Here is a 15,011-nt window from a genome sequence, read left to right on the forward strand (position 1 = left end):
CATTACATATATGTACCACAGCTTTTTAATTCACTAGTCCACTGACAGACACTTGGGCTGTTTCCAGATCTTTGCTATTGTGAACAATGCTGCCATAAACATGGGGGTGCATTTCTTCTTTTCAAACAGTACTTTGGTGTTCTTTGGGTATATTCCTAAAAGTGGTATAGCTGAGTCAAAAGGCAGTTCAATTTTTAATTTCTTGAGGAATCTCCATACTGTATTCCACAGTGGCTGCACCAGTCTGCATTCCCACCAGCAGTGCAGGAGGGTTCCCTTTTCTCCACATCCTTTCCATCACTTATTCTGTGTTGTTTTGTTGATGAGCGCCATTCTGACTGGTGTGAGGTGATATCTCATTGTGGTTTTAATTTGCATTTCTCTAATGATTAGTGGTGTTGAGCATTTTTTCATATGCCTATTGGCCGTCTGCATGTCCTTTATGGAGAAGTGTCTATTCATTTCTTTTGCCCATTTTTGGATTGGATTGTTTGTCTTCCTGGTGTTGAGATTTACAAGTTCTTTATAAATTTTGGTTATTAACCCCTTATCAGACATATTGTCAAATATGTTCTCCCATTGTGTGGTTTTTCTTTTTATTTTGTCCATATTGTCTTAGCTGTGCAAAGCTTTTTAGTTTGATATAGTCCCGTTTGTTCATCCTGTCCTTTATTTCACTTGCCCGGGAAGATAAATCAGCAAATATATTGCTGTGATAGATGTCAGAGAGCTTACTGCCTATGTTTTCCTTTAAGATGATTATGGTTTCATGACTTACATTTAAACCTTTTATCCATTTTGAGTTTATTTTTGTGAATGGTATAAGTTGGTGGCCTCGTTTAATTTTTTTGCAAGTTCCTGTTCAATTTTCCCAACACCTTTTGTTAAAGAGGCTGTCTTTACTTCATTGTGTTTATCTCCTTTGTCAAATATCAATTGTCCATATAGGTGTGGGTTTATTTCTGGGTTCTCTGTTCCACAGATCTATATGCCTGTTCTTATGCCAGTGCCAAGCTATTTTGAGTACAATGGCCTTGTAGTATAACTCAATATCAGGAAGTGTGATACCATCCACTTTATTCTTCTTTTTCAAGATTGCTAAGGCTATTCGTGTTCTTTTTTGGTTCCATATAGATTTTTGGAATATTTGTTCTATATCTTTGAAGTATGTCATTGGTATTTTAATAGGAATTACATTGAATTTATAGATTGCTTTGGGTAATATAGACATTTTAATGATGTTTATTCTTCCTATCCATGAACACAGTATAAGTTCCCACTTGTTTATATCTTCCTTGATTTCTTTTATCAATGTTTTATACTTTTCTGAGTACAAGTCTTAAATCTCGTTGGTTATATTTACCCCTAGGTACTCTGTTTATTTTGTTGAAATAGTGAAGGGGATTGTTTTTTTAATTTCCTTTCAGACAGTTCATTGTTGGTGTATAAAAATGCCTCTAATTTCTGATTTTTTTTTTTTTTTTTTTTGTATTTTTCTGAAGCCGTAAACGGGGAGAGACAGTCAGACAGACTCCTGCATGCGCCCGACCGGGATCCACCCGACACGCCCACCAGGGGCGATGCTCTGCCCACCAGGGGGCAATACTCTGCCCCTCCAGGGCGTCGCTCTGCGGCGACCAGAGCCACTCTAGCGCCTGGGGCAGAGGCCAAGGAGCCATCCCCAGCGCCCGGGCCATCTTTGCTCCAATGGAGCCTTGGCTGCAGGAGGGGAAGAGAGAGACAGAGAGGAAGGGGGGGTTGGAGAAGCAAATGGGCGCTTCTCCTATGTGCCCTGGCCGGGAATCGAACCCGGGTATCCCGCACGCCAGGCCGACACTCTACCACTGAGCCAACCGGCCAGGGCCTAATTTCTGAATATTAATTTTATATCCTGTCACCTTGCTGAATTCATTTATCAGGCCCAGTAGTTGTTTGACTGAGACTTTAGGGTTTTCTGTGTATAGTATCATGTTAGCAAATAATGATAGTTTTAGTTCTTTTCCAATTAGAATGCCTTTTATTTCTTCTTCTTGTCTGATTGCTGTGGCTAGGACTTCCAGAACTATGTTGAATAAGAGTGGTGAAAGGGGGGCACGCCTGCCTTGTTCCTGATCTTAAGGGCATTGCTTTTAATTATTGCCCATTGAGTATGATGTTGGCTGTGGGTTTGTCATAGATGGCCTTATCATGTTGAGGTATGTTCTCTGTATTCCCACTTTGCTGAGACTTTTGATATAAATGGGTGCTGGATTTTATAAAATGCTTTTTTTGCATCTAGTGATATTATCCTGTGATTTTTCTCCTTTTTTTTTTTATGTGATGAATCAAATTGATCTGCGAATATTGTACCAATCTTGCATCCCCAGAATAAATTCCACTTATTTTGATGTATGATTTTTTTCATGTATTGCTGAATCCAGTTTGCTAATATTTTGTTGAGAATTTTAGCATCTAAGTTCATCAGGGATATTGGCTTATAGTTTTCTTTCTTTGTAATGTCTTTGCCTGGTTTAGGAATGAGGGTTTTGCTCGCCTCATAAAAGGAGCTTGGAAGTTTTCCCATCTCTTGAATTTTTTGAAATAGCTTGAGAAGGATAGGAATTAGTTCTTTTTTGAATATTTACTAAAATTCACCTGTGAAGCCATCTGGCCCAGGACTTTTGTTTGTTGGGAGTTTTTTGATAACTGTTTCGACCTCATTTGTTGTAATCGGTCTGTTTAGGTTTTCTGATTCTTCCAGATTGATTTTTGAAAGATTATATGTTTCAGTGAATTTTGTCCATTTCACCTAGGTTATCTAATTTTTTGGCATACAGTTCTTCATAGTATTTTCTTACAACCCTTTGTATTTCTGCTGTGTCAGTTGTTACTTCTCCATTCTCATTTCTAATTTTGAGTCCTCTCTCTTTTTTTCTTGTTAAGTCTTTTTAAAGGTTCATCAATCTTGTTTACCTTTTCAAAGAACCAGTTCTTGGTTTCATTGACCTTCTGTATTTTTTTTTAGCCTCTCTGTCATTTATTTTCGCTCTGATCTTTATCATTTCCTTCCTTCTACTTCTTCTGGGCTTTATTTGTTGTTCTTTGAGATGCACAGTTGTTTATTTGAGCTTTTTCTTGCTTCTTAAGGTATGCCTCTAATGCTGTGAACTTCCCTTTCAGGACTTCTTTTGCTGTGTCCCATAAATTTTGAGTCGTTGTATGTTCATTTTCATGGAAATTTTTTATTTCTTCTTTGATCTCTTTGTTAAGCCATTCGTTATTTAATAATATGCTGTTTAGTCTCCAAGTGTTTGAATGTTTTTCAGTTTTTCTGTTGTAGTTCATTTTTAGTTTTATGCCATTGTGATCCAAGAAGATGCTTGATACGATTTCAGTCTTCTTAAATTTATTGAGACACATTTTGTGTTCTAACATGTGGTCTATCCTAGAGCATGTATCATGAGCATTTGAAAAGAATGTATATTCTGCTGCTTTAGGGTGAAAAGTTCTGAAGATATCTATTAAATCCAGTTGATCTAGTGTGTCCTTTAAGACTGCTGTTTCTTCGTTAATTTTCTTTCTTGAGGATCTATCCATTGACATTAGTGGGGTATCAAAATCCCACTATTATAGTATTGCTGTTGATCTCATCCTTTATGTCCATCAAACTCTGCTTTATATATTTAAGTGCTCCTATATTAGGTGCATAGATATTTGTAATGGTTATATCTTCCTGTTGGATTGTTCCCCTTATCATTATGTAGTGACCTTCTTTGTCCCTTACTATAGCCTTTGTTTTAAAGTCTATTTTGTCAGATATAATATTGTTACCTCAGTTTTTTTTTTCATTTCCATTTGAATGAAATATTTTTTTTCCATCTCTTCACTTTCAGTCTGTGTGTATCTTTTGTTTTCAGGTGTGTCTCTTGTAGACAGCATATGTACGCATCCCATTTTCCCATCCATGCAGCTACTCTCTGTCTTTTGATTGGAGCATTTAATCTATTTACATTTAAGGTTATTATTGATATGTAGTTGTTTAATGCCATTTTATTCTTTAAATCTACATTTTTCTTTTTCTAGATTTTTTTCCCCTTTTGTTCTGTTTACAACAGGTCCCTTAACATTTCTTGCAGCCTTGCTTTGGTTGTAGTAAATTCCTTGAGTTGTGTTTTTTGTTGTTGTTTTTTTGTCTGGGAAGCTTTTTATTTCTCCTTTAATTTTAAACAATAGTCTTGCTGGATAAAGAAGTCTTGGTTGTGGGCTCTTGTTTTTCATTACTTTGAATATTTCTTGCCATTCCCTTCTGGCCTCTAGTGTTTCTGTTCAGAAGTCGGATGTCATCCGTATGGGGCTCCTCTGTAGATAATTGACTGCTTTTCTCTTGAAGCTTTTAGTATTCTTTTTTTATCCCTTAATTTTGGCATTTTAATTATGATGTGTCTTGGTGTAGGCCTCTTTGGGTTCCTCTTTAATGGGACTCTCTGTGCTTCTTAAACTTGTGTGACTTTTTCCTCTATCAATATAGGGAAGTTTTCAGCTATGATTTCTTCAATCAGGTTCTCTATTCCTTGCTCTTTCTCTTCTCCTTCTGGAACCCCTATGATGTGGATGTTGTTTCTCTTCGTGTTGTCACAGAGCTCTCTTAGAATTTTCTCAGACTTTTTGATCCTCTTTTCTTTTTGCTGTTCTGCTTCCGTACTTTCATTTATCTTGTCCTCTAAATCACTGATTCAATCCTCTGCTTCATCCAGCCTGCTTTTAATTCCTTCTGTTGTAGTCTTCATTTCTGATATTTATTTTTAATTTGACTGGTTCTTTTTATGATTTCAATGTTCTTTGTGATGTTTGTTATCTCTTTATTTAGGTGCTTGTTATGTCCATCCATTGTTGCTCTAAGATCTTTGAGCATCCTAGCAATCATTATTTTAAATTCTGTACCCAATAATTTGGTTACTTTCATCTCATTCAGGTTTTTTTCTGGGGATTTTTTTTGTTGATACATTTGGATTGTATTTCTCTGTCTTCCCATTTTGTCTGTGTATAGACTCTTCCTTTGGGTGTGTTGTTTGTGTAGCTAGCTGAGTCTAGGGCAGGGGTCCCCAAACTATGGCCCGCGGGCCGCATGCGGCCCCCTGAGGCCATTTATCCGGCCCCCGCCACACTTCCGGAAGGGGCACCTCTTTCATTGGTGGTCAGTGAGAGGAGCACATTGACCATCTCATTAGCCAAAAGCAGACCCATAGTTCCCATTGAAATACTGGTCAGTTTGTTGATTTAAATTTACTTGTTCTTTATTTTAAATATTGTATTTGTTCCCATTTTGTTTTTTTACTTTAAAATAAGATATGTGCAGTGTGCATAGGGATTTGTTCATAGTTTTTTTTATAGTCCGGCCCTCCAATGGTCTGAGGGACAGTGAACTGGCCCCCTGTGTAAAAAGTTTGGGGACCCCTGGTCTAGGGTTGGAGTTGTCTGCTTCCAGTTTCCAGTTGTGCTGTTTCTAGATCTTCTTGGGTTGACATCAGCTGTTGTTTCTAATCTGCTGTGGACTACTTTTCTGCTGCCACTGTTTTTTTATTGCTATTTGTGTCAACATTTTCTATGCGTTAGCTGGGTCAGGTGTGAGGAGCCCCCTTTTTTTTTTCTTTTCTTTTTTTTTTTTTTTTTTTTTTTTGAGGAGCCCTTTCTTAAGATACCACTCTAACAAGAGTTGTTACATACTGAACTGATGCTCCCTGTGTCTGGCTGCTAGATGTGCCAGCCCTGGACCTCCTTGGCTGGAACCTGGTGCAGACCATTGGAGGTCACTGCCTATGACTGGCACTTAGCAATCTTTTTGGAGCTACAGGCCATCCAGAATTTGTGACTTCCTCTGTTGGGCCCAGGTGCCATTGTATATATCAGCCTCACTCCTAGGCTGGCTTTTATCTACTCTTGGCCTGGGGAAAGTTTGTTTAAAAGTTCCAAGTTCCCCTGAGACCTGCTTTCTGCCACCTCTTACTGCTGGCTGCTTGTTGGGCTCAGCATGGTAATTCATGGATTAGGAACAAACAGTACTGTGTGTGGCTTGTGCCTTAGCCTCAGGTGTCATTCTATCCAGACTTTTTTTTCCTTCTTTTTTAGGTCTCAGAAGGGTGTGGCCACCAGAGTCTAGTGAGTGTGGCCTCTGTTCCCAAGGTGTGGTTTGTTTGCTGGCGCACTACCTCAGTCTCCGCCGTCACAGGCACTGGGGCCGTCTTTGCCGCCGCTGTCAAGGGTGTGCACACATGCTTGTGCTGCCTCAGCCCCCGCCACTGTGGGCACTCGGGCCACCTCAGCCTCTTTCGCCGCAGGCATTTGGGGTGCAGTGTAGCTCAGACTTCAGCACCCACAACCTGTGTCCCTCAAGAGTCCTTGCTTCTAAGTGACTCTTTGGTCTAACTGTGGAAGGAGAGCCTCCAGTGGACTGGGTTATTGCTTCCCTTTGCTGGTGTTGCTGCCTCCAGGAAAAATGGCCACTTTAGATTTGGGGAATCACTCAGCACAGGGGTTAGGGTTTCTATCCCCCACAGTGTCTCTCCCTGTGCCTTCGAGATTACACTCTCTTCTCGCAACTCCAGTCCTCTCAGCTCTCCCCTCTCCTGTAGTCCCAGGTGAGTGGTTATGACCTAGGTTTTCTGCACGGTTCCTCTAAGACAGAGCCTGGGTCTGAGAGTTCTGTCTCTTTCTTGCAAACAGTATCCCAGCTCTTTTCTCAGCTAAATACTGTCCGTAAGACTCTTTTAGTCTCTGAGACTCAAAGCTGGGGCTCCAGTCCTGGGGCTGAGGACCCACAACCCTCCAGGCAACCCACCCCGCTGTGAGAGTCCCTCTGGGCCGCCACTTGCTCCTGTGAGTGGGGCAGCTGTTTCCGCATCTCTGCCTTTCCTCCCAGTCTCCGTGTGGCTTCTTCCTTGATCCTTGGTTATAGAGTCTTCTTATTTTAGTCCAAAGATGGGTTTTCAAGATGATTATTTTAAAATTAAGTTGTAATCCACTTGGTTCTGGGAGGTGGGAGTTGGAACGTCCGCCTACTCTATCACCATCTTCTCTCTTCTGTGTGAAATTACAGTTTTAAAGGAGATGCTCAGGGAAGACTTGACTTAGAAGATGGTTTTTGAACAAAGATATGAAGAAGGTGAGGAGTGAGTTATGTACATATTTAGAAAAAGAAGTCTTAGGAAGCTCAGCAAGTGCAAAGACCCTGAGAAAGGAGAGTGTCTGTCATATTTGAGGGTCTGTCTGTCTGAAGTGAAGTGATCATAAAGAAGGATCATAGTCTTTTTTTTTTAAGATTTTATTTATTGATTTTTAGTGAGAGATAGTAGGGTGAGGAGGAGTGGGAAGCATCAGCTCATAGTAGTTGTTTCGCATATGTGCCTTGACCAAGCAAGCCTAGGGTTTCAAAACAGCAACCTCAGCATTCCAGGTTGAATGCTTTACTCACTACACCACCACAGGTCAGGGAATGTTAACTGTTTAAAGAGGTTTAATTTGGAAAAGGCTATTAGCTGTGGTTTTTTTCTTCATGGTACTTTTATTTTTCAGTCTTTATATAATCGGGAAATTAAAGTAAACATTAAAGTTTTCTTCTTTTTCTGTATTATTATGCTAGTTTCTTCTTTTAAAAAATAATATGGTATAAATGTGGTTTGCAATTTTGTTTTAACTCTTGAGGAAATCTCTGACATATACTGGTGAAAGCCTCCACATACATAAATGCTTGCCAGTGCTTATGTTCATTAACTACTGCTGTGACCCATTCTGACATGACTTTGTTTAGATTCACCTCTTAAATACTATCTCAATTTAATAATGCATAAAAGTATTTTATATTTATTTTTATCAAGAAGAAAATAAAATCTAAGGAAACAATTAAAATGGCTAAAGCATTATATTTATAATAATTTTTAAAAACTTGCTTTTACTAGACTAATCTTATAGAAAATTCATCTATGGTGCACTAATAATAAAAATTAGAGGGAAATAGGAACATCATTTGTTTTAGAATTTAACCTTAGATTTAAGGCTCAGAAGGAAGAAGAAAACTGGGAGAGGCACTAGAAAAACATGGTTGGTTAGTACAAACTTCCCTGACTTATGTTTTGTTAGATTTTCTTTATGGTCTATTGGTCCAGATCAGTGGTCGACAAACTCATTAGTCAACAGAGCCAAATATCAACAGTACAATGATTGAAACTTCTTTTGAAAGTCAAATTTTTTAAACAAACTATATAGGTAGGTACATTCCTTATCGAGGTAGTGCCCTCATGTGGTATTTTGTGGAAGAGCCACACTTAAGGGGCCAAAAAGCCACGTGTGGCTCGCGAGCCACAGTTTGCTAGCCAGATGAAGGACTGACTTGTGTGCTTTAGGCAAATTGCTATTTGGAGTCATAATATGTCATTTGTGTATTTTAATGAGAAGAAAACCAACTTCAAAGAAATAATCTGAAAAAAAAAAAGGAATAATCTGGTTCTTAGAGGAAGTCTTGGGCAAGGGGGAAAAATTATTTTGAAATAGAAAGTGGTTTTTCATAATGACATAGAAGGTTCTTTGGCCAAATCTGGCCTGCTGCCTACTCTGGTAAATAAAACATTTAGCAACTTTTGTACTACAGTGATAGAGTTGAAGAGTTGCAAAAGAGACCATGCAGCTCTTAAATTTTAAAATATTTATTATCTGAGCCTCTACAGAAAATGTTTGCCAACCTTTAACATAGGAGAATGGGAAGAATGGGAAGTCCTTTTTCTTTTTTTCTTTCTTTTTTTTTTTAAGCAAGAGAGGGACAGACAGGAAGGGAGATGGGACGCATCAACTCGTAGTTGCATTACTTTAGTTGTTCATTGATTGCTTTCCTCATATGTGCCTTGACTGGGGTTGGGGGCCTCCAGCCAAGCCAGTGACCCATTAACTCAAGCCAGCAACCTTTGGCCTCAAACCAGTGACCATGGGGTCATGTCTGTGCTCCCACACTCAAGCCGGTGACCTTGGGGTTTCTCTATCCACTGCACCACCACCTGGTCATGTGGGAAGTGATTCTTTTCCCATTGTATTTGGGAAGTTATTTTGGAAAGGTTAAGAGATCGTCTTTGGAATATAAGTAAAAATTAATGTTTATATAATAGATTAACGGCTTGCAGCTTTAAACATTTCTACAGATTGTACACACTCATGTAGCCAATAGCCAGAGGCCTCTCATGCCTTTTCTAGTCACTAACCCTCCAAATAAGAATTGACAACTGTCTTGACTTCTAATACCAGATTCGTTTTACTTGATTTTAAACCTTATGTAGTGGAATCATACTGTATATACTCTTACTATGTATACTCTTAGCTAGATTCTTTTGCTCAACATTATGCTTGCTGTGTACTTGTAGTTCACTTGTTTCATTGTTATATAGTACTCCATTATGTAAATATACGACAATTTATTTGTTATATTGTTGAAGGGCATTAATTAGGGTTAATTTCCAGTTGAGGGCCATTTTGAATAGTACTGTTGTAAATATTTCTGTTTGTACCTTTTTTTTTTTCCTGAAGTGAGAAGCAGGGAGGCAGAGAGACAGACTCCCACATGCACCCAACTGAGATCCACCCAGCAATCCACTAGGGGGCAATACTCTGCCCATCTGGGGCGTTGCTTCATTGCAACCGGAGCCATTCTAGTGCCTGAGGCGGAGGCCATGGAGCCAATCCTCAGTGCCCGGGCCACCTTTGTTCCAATGGAGCCTTGGCTGTGGGAGGGGAAGAAAGAGATAGAAAGAAAGGAGAGGGGCAAGGGTGGAGAAGCAGATGGGAGCCCCTCCTGTGTGCCCTGGCTGGGAATCAAACCTGGGGCTTCCATACACCAGGCTGACGCTCTACCGCGGAGCCAACCGGCTAGGACCTGTTGATATCTTTTAAGTGAATATGTATAGATCTAGAAGTGAATTCACTCAGTCATGGGTTGTCCATATGTTCAACCTCAGCAGTTACTGCCCAGTGATTTCCCTATTTATATCTTCCATTAGTAGTATGTGAGTTCCAGTTATTTCACATCCTTGGCAACACTTGGAATTTTGATGTTTTTATATTAGTAATCTTCCTTTCATCATTTTGGTGAAGAAATGGATAGTCAGATAAGTGAAATCATCTGTGCAAGGCCAGGTGTAGTTCTGAGAATACTAAACTCCTTGCAGTTCAGAATTACACATTTTCTTTTCTCTCTCTTACTGGCAAGGACTTGTGCAGATTTGATATATGTATCTCTCTAAGGAAGATTACAACAGCAGCAAAAGAAATTTCTTTTTATCTAATCGGAATTTAAAATAGTTTTTTTTTGGACAGTACTGTTTCAGGATTAGTGAACAATGATGATTAAAGCACACTGCTAGGACTTACATTTAAATTCTCACTTAAGAAAGATCTTAGATTTTAATCTAAGATTAACATTATCAAATTATTTTAAAAGAAGCCATTTATTTTTGAAGTCCTATTTAGGTTAAGAATATCTTGCTTAGATGGCCATATTACCCAAAGCAGTATACAAATTTAATGCAATTGCCATCAAAATTCCAATATTTTTTAAAGAAATGGAGCAAAAAATCATCAGATTTATATGGAACTATAAAAAACCCCGAATAGCCAAAGCAATCCTAAAGAAAAAGAATGAAGCTGGGGGCATTACAATACCTGACTTCAAACTCTACTATAGGGCCACGACAATCAAAACAGCATGGTATTGGCAGAAAAATAGACACTCAGACCAATGGAACAGAATAGAAAACCCAGAAATAAAACCACATATATATAGTCAAATAATTTTTGATAAAGGGGCCAACAACACACAATGGAGAAAAGAAAGCCTCTTCAATAAATGGTGCTGGGAAAATTGGAAAGCCACATGCAAAAGAATGAAACTGGACTACAGTCTGTCCCCCTGTACTAAAATGAACTCAAAATGGATCAAAGATCTAAACATAAGACCTGAAACAATTAAGTACATAGAAGAAGACATAGGTACTCAACTCATGGACCTGGGTTTTAAAGAGCATTTTATGAATTTGACTCCAAAGGCAAGAGAAGTGAAGGCAAAAATTAATGAATGGGACTACATCAGACTAAGAAGTTTTTGCTCAGCAAGAGAAACTGATAACAAAATAAACAGACAGCCAACTAAATGGGAAATGATATTTTCAAACAACAGCTCAGATAAGGGCCTAATATCCAAAATATACAAAGAACTCATAAAACTCAACAACAAACAAACAATCCAATAAAAAAAATGGGAAGAGGACATGAACAGACACTTCTCCCAGGAAGAAATACAAATGGCCAACAGATATATGAAAAGATGCTCATCTTCTTTAGTTATTAGAGAAATGCAAATCAAAACTGCAATGAGATACCACCTCACACCTGTTAGATTAGCTATTATTAACAAGACAGGTAATAGCAAATGTTGGAGAGGCTGTGGAGAAAAAGGAATCCTCATACACTGTTGGTGGGAATGTAAAGTAGTATAACCATTATGGAAGAAAGTATGGTGGTTCCTCAAAAAACTGAAAATAGAACTACCTTATGACCCAGCAATCCCTCTACTGGGTATATACCCCCAAAAACTCAGAAACATTGATACGTAAAGACACATGCAGCCCCATGTTCATTGCAGCATTGTTCACAGTGGCCAGGACATGGAAACAACCAAAAAGCCCATCAATAGATGACTGGATAAAGAAGATGTGGCACATATACACTATGGAATACTACTCAGCCATAAGAAATGATGACATCGGATCATTTACAGCAAAATGGTGGGATCTTGACAACATTATACGAAGTGAAATAAGTAAATAAGAAAAAACCAGGAACTGCATTATTCCATACGTAGGTGGGACATAAAAGTGAGACTAAGAGACATTAATAAGAGTGTGGTGGTTACGGGGAGAGGGAGGAGAGGAAGAGGGCAAGGGGGAGGGGGAGGGGCACAAAGAAAACTAGATAGAAGGTGACAGAGGACAATCTGACTTTGGGTGATGGGTATGCAACATAAGTGAACGACAAGATAACCTGGACTTGTTATCTTTGAATATATGTATCCTGATTTATTGATGTCGCCCCATTAAAAATAAAATTATTTAAAAAAAAAAAAATAAATAAATAAATAATAAAAAATAGACTATCTTGCTTTAGCTTTAAGCAATCCTTTATAATATAATTGAAATGCTTTTAAATGTTGCACTTAGTGTAACCCAGTGGAAGGTCTTGAAATCTAAGGCTTCCTTATACTAAGTAGTAGTGGGAAATACCAATGGTAGGCCTTTGCAAGGAAAAAAAATTAAAATTTGTTTTTCTGAGTTGAAAAATAGGGAAAAATTAATGTTTAAAAATAAAAATAAAAATTAGAAAAATATTATAATGAATATCTGAAAAACCAGACACTAGCTTATTTTAACCATAAAATGTATATGATCAATTATAGAAGAAAGAAGCAAAAAGAGGAAAATAGCAGCCAGTAATTCCACCATTAAGCTATAAATGGCAGCTATTGGAATCTGTTCGTTCAGGTTTCTTGCTGTAAATATCCGAAGTGGGGAAAACCTCAGTGAAAAAGCAGTCATCCAAATGACTTCTTTAAACAAATGAAGTTGGTAAATAAGAACATAGTTTTAGAAGTTTTTATTCTTTTAACCACATGAGAGAAAACCTCTCTGTATTATTACATATCCTTCACCTAATAAATGTATAATGTTCTATAATCAAGCAGTCCACCATTGTTGGGCATAACTGAGTATCAGGATCAACACACACACACACGGTACATGCATGTACACTTCGCATTTGCCCCATTATTCCTTAGATGAAATTTCTTCAGGATAGAAATACTGAATTAAAGCATCTGATTTTACAGGATTTGAGAATTTCTCTCTTCTTGTTCAGTAAAAACTATTTTGTTCCATGTGGCAGCACTATTCTAGCTAGGCACTGAGGATACAAGTAGAAGCTAAACAGAGTTTCTGCTCTCAAGAAACTTTATGGAAGCCTGGCTTATGGTGGCGCAGTGGATAGGGTGTCGACCTGGAATGCTGAGGTCACCGGTCTGAAACCTTGGGCTTGCCCAGTCCAGGCACATGGCACAAGCAATCAATGAGCAACTGAAGTGGAGCAACTATGAGTTGATGCTTCTCACGCTCTCACAACTAAATAAATTTGGTGGGAGGATGGGATTAACTGGACAATAAAAAATAAACTATTGAGGTAGTTTAAATTACTTCATTATCAGTTATAAATGCTGTGGAGTAGACAAGTTGAAGAAATTGCTGAAAATGGAGAAATAGAGTAGACACTCAGGAAAGGCCTCATTGTAGAAGTTATGTTTAAGTTAACATTTTTCAAATGACAAGAAAAGCCAGGCATAAAAAAATGTAGGAATAGAGCATTTCAGGCTTTGAGTATATGCAGAGACTTTAAGGAATGAGCAACTTTGACATGTTACAGGAATAAAGTCCCAGGGTAGCTGTAAACCAGTCAGCAATGGAAAGAATACTAGGAATGAAATCAGAGAGCTAAAGAAGGACCATAGTTTGAAGCTTGGGTTTTACACCAAAGTGTAAGGGGAGATATTGGAGATTTTATGTAATAGAATGGCATCTCGTTTACATAAAGTATCATTTTGGCTGCTGTGTGAAGAATGGATTAGGGTTGGGATGTATTTGAAAAGATAAAAATGGAAACAGAGGCAAATGGAAGCTTTGCTATAATCCCAGAAATAGATGATTCTGAGATATGTTTTGACTTGATAATGGTGGTTGAGAGCAGGTTATCAAGGCTAACTTAGGTTTTTGGCAAAGCAGCTGAGTAGAAGGTAGTGTATTTACTTAGATGATGAAGACAGGAATAAGTATGGGAATGTGAATTGAGTTGACCATGTTAAATAAAAATGCCTGATAGACATCCCAGAAGAGATGTCAAACAGTAGATGATCAATATTTGGTGGTCAAATATGGAGAAATAGTATACCAACTTAAATTCCCAGCAAAATTGGGAATATTTAATCAATGAGAAAAATTCTTTACCAAAATTCCTGTTTATATTTTTTTCACCAAATCAGTCCTTCTGGTTTATAAAAGCAGTCTGTAATAAGTTTATTAACCTTTGTCTCATATATATTGCAAACCCACCCAACTCAATATTGATTTTTAATTTTAATAGAATTTTTTGTCATTGGAGAAATGTTTAAATTTTATATAATGATAATTTATTTTGTTTTTATTTTTATATTCTTTAAAAGGTTATTTTCATCTTTAAGATTAGGAAAATATTCCAGCTGTATTTTTTTATAGTTCTTTTGTGATTTCAGTTTTGCATCCTTAAGCCATTTAATGTTTTGTTTTGGTATATAATGTAAATAACAATCTCGTTTTTGCCTGACCAGGCGGTGGCATAGTGGATAGAGCATCAAACTGGGACACAGAGCATCCAGGTTCAAAACCCCAAGGTCACTGGCTTGAGCCCAAGGTCACTGGCTTGAGCAAGGGATCACTTGCTCTTGTTTTAGTCCCCTAGTCAAGGCACATATGAGAAAGCAATCAATGAACAACTAAGGTGCTGCAACGAAGAATTGATGCTTCTCATCTCTCTTCCTTCCTGTCTGTCCGAATCTGTCTCTCAGTCTCTGTCACACACATACACACACACACACAAAATAATAATCTCATTTTTCACTCAGAGCAGTTAGCTCTAAGTTCAGTTATTTATTAAATTTACCTTTCTCATTGATTAAGTATCTTACTTTAATTTTATATCCCATTAATTAAAAGACTAGATGACAAGAATAGAAAGCTGTGAGATGAATCCATGTAATATACTAGATCATAATTGAATTTGAGTCCAGTTTCAGCTCTTTGATCCACGGGAATTTGTACTGGTGTCCCAGCTCAATAAAGTTGGATTGTTTTCGGTTTTTTATTATATACTATTACTGATCCATACAGTAATTTTACTCTTACCCTTTACAGCTCTACTGAAAA

At 37.9% G+C, this 15,011-nt stretch overlaps 1 protein-coding gene across 4 annotated transcripts in view; it reads left to right on the top strand.

Moving 5' to 3' along the window:
- SEC24B (SEC24 homolog B, COPII coat complex component) overlaps nucleotides 1-15,011 on the top strand; it is a 100,406-nt gene that overhangs the window by 57,897 nt on the left and 27,498 nt on the right. The window lies entirely within an intron of this gene.

The sequence above is a fragment of the Saccopteryx leptura genome, chromosome 5 (genome assembly GCF_036850995.1).
Source record: "Saccopteryx leptura isolate mSacLep1 chromosome 5, mSacLep1_pri_phased_curated, whole genome shotgun sequence".
Lineage (NCBI taxonomy): Eukaryota > Metazoa > Chordata > Mammalia > Chiroptera > Emballonuridae > Saccopteryx > Saccopteryx leptura.